At 42.6% G+C, this 14167-nt stretch overlaps 1 protein-coding gene across 2 annotated transcripts in view; it reads right to left on the reverse strand.

Moving 5' to 3' along the window:
• Window positions 1-14167, reverse strand: part of lrfn5a (leucine rich repeat and fibronectin type III domain containing 5a) — a 104594-nt gene that overhangs the window by 73944 nt on the left and 16483 nt on the right. Inside the window, exon 2 of one of the 2 annotated variants that reach the window (XM_041953785.1) lies at window positions 9407-9462. The exons of the other annotated variant lie outside the window; for it this stretch is intronic. The gene's annotated coding sequence lies outside the window, so the exon portion shown is untranslated. The remainder of the gene's footprint in view (window positions 1-9406; window positions 9463-14167) is intronic. 2 annotated transcript variants of the gene reach the window in all.

A 14167-nucleotide genomic window follows, 5' to 3' on the forward strand; every position in this document is an offset into this window, starting at 1 on the left:
TTCTGCTTCTGTCTCTTCTGTAATTGTCTTGTAAGACTTTACTTTGACCAAGCTGGTTGTATTATATTGGGTTAGGCAGGGCTGGGCTGTGTGCCAGACAGTGATGTAATTACATTGTTAACAGTCATTTTGTCAGGCACGGTGAGGTATACACAGGCCGTAGCCTTTACCTCTCTCACTTTCGGAGATGACATTACACTTGCTCTACCTTGCTCCCTCCCTCACTCTCTCAGTCTCGCTCTGTCATCGCGGCAGACACTGACGGCTGGCGATGGTGACAGTCACGGTGCCTCTGTGCAAAAGGCGTTTGACTTGTAACTTTTAAAGCTGTCCTCTTTATCTGTGTATCTCTTTGTCTCGCTGATGTTACATTTGCCTCCACATTCTGCCGTCAGTTTGTTTTCCATCCCTCTCTGATTGAAAAAACAAAACAAAATCCAGGACTTCTGTTCATTTTCTGTAAGGAGATTACAAAAGTCCATCTCTGTCAGGCTGATGGTGGCCAATGCAGCAGTACATCTAATTACCTTGTTCTTCTAACCTTATCAGACATGCTTTGTTTCTGCCATTAGAATGCACTCGTGAATGAATGAAGCTCCAGTTCTAACTGCAGCCAATATGCAATAAAGACTACAACTAAATCAGATCTGGCTAGATCTGCAGTGTCAACACGTCCTCCATATGGGATAAAATGTCTCTAATTATCTTCCATCCGTTTTCTTCATCTTTTCATTATATGAGCTGGAGCCCATCCCTCAACATACAGGCCAATCGATGAGGAAACAAAGCATGGAGTCTGGAGAAAACTCACAGAAACAAACAAACAGCAGTCCACAAAGAGCTGCAAATGTTTAAATACAGAATAGTTTTGTTTGTTATTGTGTGTATTACAGAAGCTTCATGGAATTAGAAAATATTCAATTAATAAACATTTGTTTTTTGTCTTTTTCCAAAAATAGCTTATGCACCGGAAACACGTTTTTTTTTAGAGAAAGTTCTGACGTAATGAAGATTTAACTCACATGACTGATCAGCTGTTTCTGCTCTGAGAGAAGAAGAAGAAGCTATTTCTGTAGATGAAAGCATCGTCTCTTTGCTCAGCACAGATCTGATGTAAAACTGCTCACATTAATATATGATCTAAATAAACCTACTCCTAACAATTGCATAAGGGTGGTGGATGGAAGCAAGCATTTGTTTGCATCTTCTTTTGCTGATGTTCTCACAATTCCATTAAATTTTGCATTACATTTGGACGGAGCCCCAGCTAATGATGTACAAAGATCCTAGAAACCTCTGTAGTGCGGAGAGTCAGGTGGTAATTCTTTGTGGATTAACCACCATGATGGACCCATTTGACATTCCATGTAGTTCCAGCAGCTTTGACGTTTAACTCAAACGCTCCTCCACTGAACCTTGCTTTCAGAGAGGAAAATGCAAACCACGGATGGCTTTCTCAGCGAGGTTATCTCACGGTAACATTCATAGGTTTAAGCCGCTGCGACAGCCTTCAGTGCAGCGGGTTTTTTATCATTACAATTTTGAAATCCCATTTTGGTGCTCTGTTATCGTAGCCTCTTCCATTTTACTGTGATTTGTCAAAGTAGATGCAGTGGAAGCTGCCTCCCCATCTTTTTTAAGCAGCAAAAATCATATATAAGTGATGGAAAACAGGTCATCCTGTCCCTGTTTTTCTCCTACAGCACTTCAGGATTCTGGTCAACAAAACGTCAAAAAATCTCTTATTCTTTGCCTGGGTTGCATTCACACGCAACATATTAAACGTTTGCAAGCAGAAGCCTCTTTACTTCAGATGAAGTTGAGAGTTATACAACCTGTATTTGAAACAAAAGGTAAATTAAAAAATGCTCATGAATAGCTAATATTCTCCACGCTTTTCTACATCTTTTAATAACTGGTGAGAATTTTTTGCCCACAGAACATACAGGGAGCACACACACTCACGGACACACAAACACACACAAAAATCCCAAGCTGCAAGCACTCCCCAGCTCAGCCAAAACAATGTCACCTTCCGATTTACTCAGACGGAAAGACAGCTGGACCATAACCTTGAATTACACTCTGTGTGTGTGTGTGTGTGTGTGTGTGGGTGGGTGTGTCAGTAGCTATTCTTTTGTTATGTTTGTATGTGCACCTGCGTGTGGAGGTGATTAATCAGAGCGGTGTCTTTAGCAATGTCAGCCCAGAGATGATATATGGGACTGTGAAACAAAAGCACACATACACAAGTTACAAATAAACACAGAAACACCAAGATACGCACACACACACACATACACACACACACACACCAGTCCCAATCAAACCCAGTAGGCGCAAGCCAAAAGCACATTTTGAACTATGCTGTATGGATTTTTTTGCAGCATAATAGCATGTTATTGAATAATCACTTGACAGTCACTTCAGCAGAACATACAGAAATAGGAACGTGTACAAGCATGCACCATTTGTACCCTGTAAATATTCTCTTTTTATCTGAACCGCTCAACAAAGAGAGACCAGTCCACCTTTGACAGGCTGCAGATTCTTGACTAACTACTGTCCTTCCACCAAAACGGCACATGAAACTTTGTTTCTGTGCTTCAGCCATGGAGGGCGGCTCTCTGATGAAGCACACGAGCAGTTACAGACACGCAGGGCTCCTCAGTCTGGCCCTCTCGCTCATTCCCGACAAGGATTCTGCAGATGGAAAAACATTTATTCACTCGCCCACACAACCTTGATTTCTCTTCCCGACACGCACACACTCGCGTTCAGATTAGCTCGTCTGAATTTCTGTCCCTGGGTCTGACCTGTTGTGCTTAAGGCAACTTTCTTGACTGTTTTCAGCCCTTGAGTATTTTTGCTTTCCCCAGCCTTTTCAGTGCATTGCAGGCAGTTTGCTTGTTCACGGTTTCGCCAGCATAAAAACACCAATCGCCTCTTTCAAAAACCCTAAATTCAGTTCATCCGCAGAGCTGTAAGTCTCCACACTTAAAGACTTTCTATGTTAGCACACCCTAGATGGATAGATTGTAATTAAATAGACCAAAACAGATCATTGCCTGTTAATGAGAAAATGCGAGCTCTCACAAACATTTTAACAACTTCCCTCTACAATGTGACAGTTAACAAAAAGGATGATCAAAAGCATGAACACACACACACAGGACGCAATGTACTGTCACTAATTGTAATGGCAAAAACAGTTTTTGGCTTTTCCTGTAGCCCACAAGTCCTATCCATTTTCCCATCACATCAGAAGGCAGATTTCAGTGTCAGACTCACACCCTTAATAATCCAACGAGCTGGTCGTGGCTGGAATTGTTGCCGATTTTATTGTAAATAAAAGAAAATACAAACAAAAGGATGCAATGGTATGCAAAAGATAAAGTCTACAAAATATCACAACTACAAAACAATATTCAGCACAGGTGAGCAGCGTGCGTCGTAGGCGGGCGAGGTCAATGACTGTATCCTGCTGCCTGCCTTCCTCCAGTCATGCGCAATAGGCATCCATTTACCCGGTGGTGGTGGCACCATTCACCACCTATAGAGGACGCAATCTCACAAAATGCAGAAAACAACAAAATATGAGTCCAAGCAAAATAAACTCCAATGTGGCTCCTACACTAATAAAAAACATTTAACACCAATCAGACGGGAGACACACAATCCACTTGTGCTCATCAGCCCCCAGTGCTGCAAAGCCAACACCAAAATAGCTGGTAAACCATGGCAGCTCACCACGATTATGCTCTTCCCTACTCAGCTGTGATGAATCAAGTTTTCTTCACTTTATGGTATTTGACAGTTAGCTGTTTTCCCTCTTTCCACTGTTATAATGGAGCCACAGAGAATGAGTGTAGCAGACAACTCCAGTGCAGCGCATTGCCTAAAACAGCAGTTTATGGGAAGCACTTTACAGAAAATACACTTAATACACTTTGACTTTACAGAGCATTATAGAAAAGTTCCACCTCATTGTTTTGCTGTCTGGCCATAACTTTACTCTTTTAGCTCACTCTCACTGCTCTTATAGTGTCATTTTCAGCTGCAGCAGGCTGCTGTTTTCAGTGAAAAAGCTCCACCAACACTTCCTGCTCAGCACCAAACAGCAGACAGACACAGCTTGAGACTAGCTGGTGAAAGCAGTGGGGCACTTAGCCGCAAAAGAGGCAGATATTTTTCCTCAGGAGTTGATAGAGATCAGGCGGACACAAACACGACTCCCGATGAATGATAATGTTGCTGACTGCTGGGTGTAGACGTGCATAATCATAATCGTCACCATCCGATCACCGTCAATATCAATCAACATTTACAATGTTTAGTCTTAATAATCGTTAACAAATTCTTTCTCCAACCATGGCCAACTGTAAGGATGTGTTATATGTTTGTGTGTGATATGTGTGTGGCTGGCCCCATCATATTGTTGAGATTCAACGAAAACACAGCAGGAAGTAAAATGACATTTCCTAGACAGCCCTTTTCAAAATCAAGTTCACCTGCGGGGCACACTGTTTTCTAACCTCTTTGTACGTGTCGCCACACGAGGATCCCACCAAATTTTGGAAAAGATTTGGCGAAGCAGCTCTGTGCTGCAGCAAATGGAATTAATTTGATGAAAAACACAGAAGCCTTTTTATTCTGCAGAAAGAGTTCTGTCACTCTGTGCTCGAAGGCAGTCCAAGTCCTCAGACCAGAAACTGTTTTGATCTGATCATAAACACGTTTTCAAGCTGCAAACCCACCGCTATTCCCCAGAGGAGAGAGAGAAAGAGAGAGAGAGAGTGTGTGTGTGTGTGTGTGTGTAAGCAGGTTTCTGTGTGTTTGTGTTCTTGTGTGATGTGTCTTTTCACAGTCTCAAGGAAGACTTTGCTAAGAAGTGCTAAAAGCTTCTCCTGCAATAGTGACAGGTTGTTCAGTGCACAGTGTGTGTGTGTGTGTGTGTGTGTGTGTGTGTGTGTGTGTGTGTTCTGCTTCCCTGCAACATACTGTCACGCTGCTGCCCACCAAGCACGCCACATGTCACTACCGCTTTCCTCTTGACTCGTCACGCATGGATCTGAACACACACTTTCAAACGGTCGCTAACACACAGCTCATGATCGCGACTACCAGACTGTGATTTCAGTTCACACAGTTTCCAATCAGGGAGGAATCTGCTGCATGCTGATTGATTGCAAGGTCAAAAGGAGGAGTGAAGAGAGGTAGAGTCGCACAGAGAGGGAGAGAGCGGGGAGTGTTTTGTTCCCATCTCTCCCAGTGTGTCATTACTGGGTGATTATGGTGGTAATGACCCTGTAACTCTAACACCTGTCAACTGTACAGACAAACTGTGCTATTGCTCTGCTTTCTCTCCATTTACCTGATCCTTATCTGTGGGGAGTGGTGACCTAAATCACTGCGACTCAAAATAAGGGGCTGGGGCCACCCAGGGCTCCTGTAGGAGTAAGGTAGTAATGACAGTAGTAAAAAGGAGTAAAATAAAGAAGAGTTTACTTTCACTAATGTTTCATTTGCTGAACTTTATACCCTGAGAATGAAAAGCGACAGATTTCACCTAATTCATTTTTATACCAGTTCTACATTTTATATCTACTTTTACCACATAACTTTATGGATCTAATGTGGGTCTATTTAGGGAATGAATACACTTAAAAATCCTTAGTCTGCAGGTAACAAAAGTGTTAATTGGGAGTCAAAATCTACTGTTAAGACGCCCCAGGGAAATATATTTCCACAAAGTGCTGTGATGCTGTTCAACTGGCAGATTAGTGTCTAAGTCTGATTGTACTGGGAAGCTCTCAGCAGCTGACAGAAGTAGGAAAGTCTGCGAGGTGAATGTGCCTAACTGCGAATGAGTGTGAGGCACGACTTTGCTGGAAAAGAACGCTCAGTAAACACCTTCCTTGGACAAACGACAAGTATACTGACAGCTGAAGTCCAGTGAGAAGTAACGGCTAATGTTGGAATTCAGCCGATGCACGGCCCAGCTTGGTGTTCATAGGCGACTGGCATTTTGTTTTAAATCTGGCCTCTTTTGATGATCGTGTAATGGAAGAAAATGTGATAATCAGGGTGTGAGTGTGCATTTTGGGTGACCGATGGAGTAAAATGAACCTCTCGCAACATGCAAAACAGCTCAGGAACTATGTTAATACTGGGCAAATCTGTACCTCACAATTTATGTCCAGTGCCAACCTTCAGGCTGAAAGTATGGGACAGGAGGTCGAGGTTGTGATATGATGATATGAAACATGCCTGACTTTCCTGCAGGAGACCAGAACTACTCTCTTATTCGCCCTAACTTTGACATATTTAACCATGTCTCTAATCACTAAATGCCTCTATAAATTAACAAATGGTTTTTGGTGTGTGTGTGTGTGATTTGTTTGTTTGTCTGGCTTTGTATGTGTACCACCATGCGCTGATTCCCTCTGTCTCATGTTGAAACATCTCAATTATGCCTCCTCACTTGTGTGTTTTCCCCTGTGTGGATGTGTGTGTGTGCGTGTGTGCGTGTGTGTGTGTGTGTGTGTGTGTGTGCTGGTGTTATGCAGGATCCATTATGCCCCTGGTTTGTCAAGGAACACAGAGGCAGGGCTCACTGCCAAGACTGAAACCTATCAAATGCATGCATGCGTGTGTGTGTGTGTGTGCATGTGTGTGTGCGAGCATGTGTGTGTGTGCCTGTCTGCATTCATTTGGTGAGAAATGTATTCTGACTTAACCATGGGAATTGCAGGGAGGCAATTTGTTGTTTTCTATGAGATTTCCCCCAAATCATAATGAAATTAACAGACGTGGGCACAGTTAATAAGTTATTCTAACAGGGGAGGTAACTAATTGCCTTGCGTGTGAGTGTGTTTTCATGGTTGTAGGCTGACGTATGTTTGTGAGCGTGTGTGCGTGTGTGTTGGAAGTGTGAATGAAGGCAGAGGTACTGCACAGACAGGCCTCAGGCATTCATCGGCATCACTCGCTCTCTTTTCTCCAGTATCTCTCATGCTCTCTCACTCCCATCTGAGTAACAGATCTATACTGAAAGGACAATGACAGCGACACTCTGTCTGGATCTGTCCTTCACTCTCGCTTTGTCTGAGTCTGTCTCTCTTTTGGCGTCACTACAACCCAAATGAAGAGGCTTTTTGGCAAAGTTAACCTATTGCTATTATTATCATTAACAAACAGCCACACACACACACACACACACAGAGAGAGAGAGAGAGAGAGAGACTTGGTAGGGGTATTTAGAGAATTGGCTGTGAAGCTGCTCCCACTGTGAACTGAATTGAGCTGTACAAACAGCATTTAAACGGTCAGACTAATGTACTGTGTCTGCGTGTGTGTGTGTGTGTGTGTGTGTGTGTGTGTGTGTGTGTGCTTAATGTCTTTGGAATTGAGACAAATATGACATTGTAGTGTTGAGTATTGAAGATCCAAGAGTAAAGGAGATGAGAGGGAGAAAATGAGAGAGTTGAGGCTTTAGGGAGAAGATAAAGAGAGTGTGGAAATGGATTGAGGCAGAGGACTGGGGGATGAGGAAAGAGAAGGAGGGAGAAGACAGAGAGGTCTGGCAGAGACAAATGAAGCAATCAAACAGCTTGTTACTGGGAGTCAAGATGTTTTACAAAAAAAAGTTCTGACTATTACTGAGATGAACCAGCAGAACACAACTTCAGCTGCCGTGCCAGGCCAATAAAGAACATCACCAAAAATTAGACACAACGAGACCAAATCAAATGTTGTCATTCACGACGAATGTGGTCAAAAGAAAAAAGGAGGATGCACAAGGGAGTTTTCTCAAATGTCCCTGCCAGAGCAGAAATTCATCTTAGCATTTCCTGGTTTTATTCTCTCTGAATTAAACTATTAAATGGTGAAGTAAATCTCATGTCTGCCAGGAGGTGGTTAGCTTAGCTTAGCCTATAGCATGAAAGCAGTGAGAAACAGCAAGCCAAACTAAGCATTAAATGTAAAAAATGTGTGCAGCTCACTCATCACCATGCTTACTCATTTTCCTTTAATCCAACAAATAGAAATATAAAAACAAGACGTCTGGGTTTTACTGGGTGTGCTGTACTTGAAGTATTACATGCTGACTAGCTTCCAGGTGCATTTCGTCCTTCCTCTCTCTCCTCTCCCCCGACTCTCTATGTCCCCTTGTCCTCTCATCCTCTTCCTCGCTGATGTGGTATGATGCACACTGTTCCAATTTCTAAATCCACCTCTCCTCTGCAGCTCCTACATCCGTCTGCCCATCCGTCTGAACCGCCCCATGTGACCGGCCCTCCCTCCTCTCCTCTGTTGCTCCATCCCTTCTTTCATCCTTTCACACTTTTCGACTATGACTTTCCTGTGTTTCCTCTCCTCGCATATTCGCACCTTCCTCCTCCTCTCTGCTGGGACCTAACAAGCACCCTTTCCTCTCTTTCACACTTTCTTTTCTCTCTTTCCTCCTTGTTGTTCTCTCGCCTTTTGTCCATCCATTCCTCCTCTCAATTACCTTGTCTGGGCAGCATCTGGTAGCCTGACCCAGTGTGTATGTTGTGTGTGTATGTTGTGTGTGTGTGTGTGTGTGAGAGAGAGAGAGAGAGAGAGAGAGAGAGAGACCATGCGTCTAGGCTGTGTTGTGTTGGGTTCCTGTCATTCTGAGCCGAACAGCTGCTCGCAGATAACAAGTAGCTGGCTTCCCCGCAGGTTTTGGAGACAAATTAGAAACACAGTCACATTATTCAGTCAGGACCTTTCATGTGTCACCCTGGGCTGCAGCTGAAGCAAATGGCCACATGTTGGGCTGAATCAGCTTCTTATCCAATCAGCTACTTGAAAAAGAACATCAGACTTATAGATCATGAAACCGCTTCACGTCAGTCAGTTCAGGGTTTAGGATTCCAATGTATTTGGTTGTGGTTACTGATATCTGACACTTCTTCCACTGAATAACTAGTGAGGTGCTGTTAAATGCTTTAATACAATCCAATATGCATATTCAACACAGTGGAAGTGAACAACATACTAGAGCTGCAATGTTACAGCAGCGAGCACGGGTACAGTTTCTTCTGCTGCAGCCTTTTCTGGTTCTGATAATCAGATGATTTCTGACTAAGTTCACTGAATTTGACTACAAAATCATATAATTAAGCTAATGTGGAGAGCAGCCTCTCTGGGTTTTTGTGCTTTCTGGTTCTGAACAGAGACCAAGCTGATCCCTCGTCCTGTGAAATGTCCTAATCCATCATCAATGACTGCAGCGCCTCACGACAATTCACATAAACCTCCTTCTGTCACTTGGTGCCACACTCCCTGTGCGAGTTCGGCCATTTTGTGTCTCCACAGCAGGAATGACGTTTAATGTAACTAGCGACAGAAAAAATCATAATTGAATGCAAATTACCTCATTGCAGTACAGCAGGGCCCGCCTTCCAAAGTGACTGGCTGCCAGCTGTGGAGCTGATGGTTGAGGGATGAAATAGAGAAAGAAGATTAGGAAACCTGATAAGAAACTTCTTACAGGGTCTTTTCAAGCCTCTCAGGCCCTTTCACTCTCTCTCACTCTCACTTTACCCCCCTGCCTCTCTCTGCCTTTCTCCTGGACTATTGAATAAATGATGAAATTCAATCTGGCTCTGCAATCACTTCAGTATTTTGTTTCCCTTCCTTTTGCAGCCTGTGTTACTGCCTCTCATTCTTATCTCTGCAACTGAATAAAGGATGAGATTGCAACATTTTTCCGGCAATTGTTTGTCCTGTAATCTCTTTTATCTCATTCATTTTTTCTCTGTCTTCCTGCTGGAAATACTGGAGTGCAAGAGGAGAACTATTTCTTCTTTCAGACTGTCCACAGCCTGGGTGAAACATCCCATGTTCACATGGATAAAGATGCAACAAGCACAGTACTTAGTACGGCTATAGTTGCAAGGCTACAGTATCAGTTCAAAAGCATTGACTTATGTAAGCTACAGAAAGGCAAGGTGAAGACACACTGAAGAAAGCAGCAAAAACACTTCCAGCAACTCAGCCACTCAGTCCAAAACAGGATCGGAGCGTAAAAAGATGCTGCACACTGACAAAAAATATCTCCAAAACAGTTTCCTCATTACACGTTACTTATCGACAGTTACTTCAATGATTGCTCAACAGCAAACATAATTAGTTACTTTATTAGTTACATCATTTTAATTAATCAGCCCAGCTCCATCAAACATGCCTTTAAAGCATCCACACCTACATTGTCACATCTTCTCTATTCAACACGTGTAGGAATAGATGACAAGCCAGTGTTATTGAATGTACTCAGTTACTTTCTGCCACTGGATGAGCTCCAGCCACTACAGAACCACTGCAGCACTACAGTACAGATCACCACAGTTGTTTGCCGCTGATAAAGCACCTGAAGTCACTCGTTACTAGCTTCCTCATATGGGATAAAGCGTCTGGATCGTCCGCTGCTGCTGAGGCACTACAGCGTCACTGCATTAGCTGCAGAATACAAAAGAGGTACCGCGCCTGAATCTGATAAAGCGTATCTGGGTGGAAAGCGGCGCAGATGCCGCAGCTAAACTGCTGCTGGCTGTGGATTTTCACGGGATAAACTCTTTCCTTCAGGTGACAAAAACACCCCTCAAGTCAGAGTCAAAGCATGTGGCTTTCTACTGATAAGCAATGTCACTTATTCTGACGGTGAAGGAGTTGTTTAATTTATTTATTTGAGTCTATTTGATATTTTCACTGTGGATCTTTAGACATGGTTTAGTAGATGATGGCAAGCTGCGTTCTATCTAAAATCTCATGGGGATCGCTCAATGTCTCTGTCATCGTTACTGCTAATACAATACAGTCCTCGTCAATCCATCCGTCTGTCTCTTTCTTTGTATCACCCACGCTCCATCTCCATCTCCATCTCTCTGTCCTCTTGTCTGATGGAGTGAATAATTCATGTCTTTTCTTCAAGAAGGCTCTTTGTTCTCCCCCCTAGTGTGTTCTATTAATGCACTTGGGATAGTGTGTGTGTGTGCGTGTGTGTTTGTGTGGTTGAATGAAGTTACACTAGATTCCTCTGCTTTCACTCATCTCACACAGGCGCGTGCACGCTCACACACAAACACAAGCACAGGAACAGGGCAACCGCCACAGTCACGCCACGTTTCCGAAAACAGCCTCTTGTTCCTGCATGAATTGTTTTTGTTCTTAGTGGAGCAGCATCTCTGTCAGACAAGACGGAAAAATCATGAGTGTGTGTGTGTGTGCGCGCGCGAACATGTGCATGTTCGGCTTTTAGTGAACGTGAAAGCATTTAAAAAGTGTGACTTTTAGCATTTTGCATTCTGCACTGCACGTCTAAGTGAGTGTGTGCTGTATCTGAGTAAATGTGTGTATCTGTGAGAGACCATCTCAAATTACCATATCTATCAGTATTCACCACAACGCTTGAAAACAATGCGGTGTGTGTATGAGTGTATGAGTATTATTGAAGATGACGGATCATAATAGTTTGGCACTTCCTGAAGCCTCTGTACTGAATACTGATGCGCTTTCTCTCTCTCTCTCTCTCTCTCTCACACACACACACACACACACCTTTATATTCAAAACATCAATATCAAGTGAGAATGAAGAGACGTATGACAAGTATGGAATTCATTAATTACTTCAAACACAGTGCTATTGCCCCACAGTGTGTGCCTTGATGCTGATCCTTTTCTAATCCTTAAGATTTCCATTTTAAACCACCTAGTAATGCCAAGAACGTCATAATAATGTTATGTTTATTATAATAATAATGTTTATTAATCACTGGGCGGAGGAAAAGTGCTTTGTGGTTCTGTCAGAATTACAGAAGAAGATGATCAACTTGTGTATCTGATTACAATCGCTTTATTAAAATGTGACGTCTTCTTTCTAAATCACTGAAAGTATCCTTGAACCGACACTAATATGTAAAAAACAATACATATGCACTGACTCTTTTGTCCAGAACATTGTGCAGGTGCATAATGCACAATGCAGCATATACTACAGCATATAGACAGATAACTAATCAGTGTAAATATGCTTTCTGGTTATAACAATAACTGCCAAACATGAATAGTATCAAGCATTCATCTTGATATGATGAAAGGATTATAGCTCTGAGTATGGGAGTGTGGTTGCTAGGTTGACAGGCATGTCAGCCTATCAGAGCCAGCAGGGTGGTTGCTCTGAGCTTGTCCCAACACAGCTCCACCCAGGATTTCTTCCCTTTGATGAAATTTGGCTTTTATGTTAAGATCAATTTAACTTTCATCTGATTCACACAGGAGCAACGACTCTTTGCATTATATTGCATTATAAAGATGTGGTCCTATGGGAGTACGGGGACTCCTGGGGCCTGCAGAGTTACTGTATTTCAGGGCCCAGGTTCATACTTCAAAGGGACATGTCAAAGGGTGATTACAAAAGCCATATATTTTTTATAGCTAATTAAAGATGATGTGTCTGATATATTACCAGCCAACGTTGCTTGTTGCAGTTTTCACACACATTTATCATCATGATCATCACGTTCGTCATTTGCTGCTTCACCAAAATCACAACACAAAGTCAACAGAGTGAGAGAACGGAGTCACCACATCAAAGACAGAACCACGTCAGCCACATTGGTTAAAAATCGGACAAAATTTAATATGGACCAAAATTTTCCCTTTGATATTGTAATGATAGGCAGAGCTGGTCAAGGTCCACAGAACAGGCCACAAGAAGAGAAATGAAACATAACAGCAGCTGCAGATGTCTCCATGCTAATGCTAAATGTATTTCTTAAAAAACTAGATCAACTAGTTTATTCTAATTTGAATCATTTATGCAGTAGTTAGCCACTGCAGTGGCATTTCAAACAATTCAGATGAACTATAGCAACAGTTTACTTGCTACTAGCTTTAACAAGTAAGCTATCAACCAAGCAATCAATAGCATTGAGAAAGAAATAAAGAATTCAGTCCAGCTGGTTTGACAGTGTCACACATGAGTTGGCAGGACGGCCAAACAGCATCATTGTGCCTTTTAATCCTGCTGCTGCAGCTTCTGATTAAGGCTTGGGTGGATAGTTTTTCCTGCAGCTTCTCGCTCATTTCAAAGATTAATTTCAGTGTCTTTAAATGTTTTTGTCCCAAGACAAGTTGTGTTGATTTCTGTTTCCATCTGCCTCTATGTCTTAGGGGCACCGTTTCCCCAAGTCTGATGTACATCAAATATGGCCGCCATATGACTAAAGCAAATGCAATAATCCACATACATATGGAGCTCACCAAGCATACCATGGGGCTCACGGCAATCATCAAGTGTTCTCGTCCACCACACAAAAGCTTGGTAATTTCTGTTCTGCTGATTGGAATCACAGCCGCTCCACCCGTCTACGGCCCGGAGGCAAAATAAATATTCATACCAGTTTAGACCCTGGTCATGAATATTTATAACGGTTAACACCAAATATGCAAATGAGCCAGCCAACCCAGATGGCTTCAGATCACGACATAATGATCACACACACATGCATGCACAAACACGCTCACAAAGAAACAAATAAACGCACACACTGTGATGTCTTCCTTTCAAAAGGCAAAGACACACATGTCACAGAGACAAAGTAGAGACATCGGAGAGGGAGATTACAGGCAAGAATAGCTGCTAAAAATTGTCTGGATATGATATTGACACCCAGAGAATGTGCCAAGAAAAAGACAAGTTTACTCGGCAAACACTCACGTGTCGATACATGCCAGGAAAGGAAAGAAACCAGGGTAAAATAAATGTTCTGAACATAATCCATGCATGTTTAACCAAGTCTGGTGTCAGTACTCAACAGTAGCTTATTGTAGAATTAAAGCTGGTCCTCGAGGATTGCTGGCAGTGTTATGTTGCCAAAATCTCTCCCAGGTTCCTGAAGTACACGGTAGGCTGATAAAAATGATCAGATTAAAGAAGATTACTGCCATATAAACAAGGTAGATTAATGATAGTGTTGCCTGCAGAACACTCTGAAACGCTGGAGTTCAAACCAGGTCAGTATGAATTGGAACAAGACACTTGATTACTGTGATACTGAACACAGATCTGTGACAGAAAGCTTTAAAGTTTTAAGCACACAAAAAATGCAAACTAATTTTTGCTTGGATTTCCT

Source organism: Chelmon rostratus, chromosome 15, assembly GCF_017976325.1.
Source record: "Chelmon rostratus isolate fCheRos1 chromosome 15, fCheRos1.pri, whole genome shotgun sequence".
In the NCBI taxonomy this organism is placed as follows: Eukaryota; Metazoa; Chordata; class Actinopteri; order Chaetodontiformes; family Chaetodontidae; genus Chelmon; species Chelmon rostratus.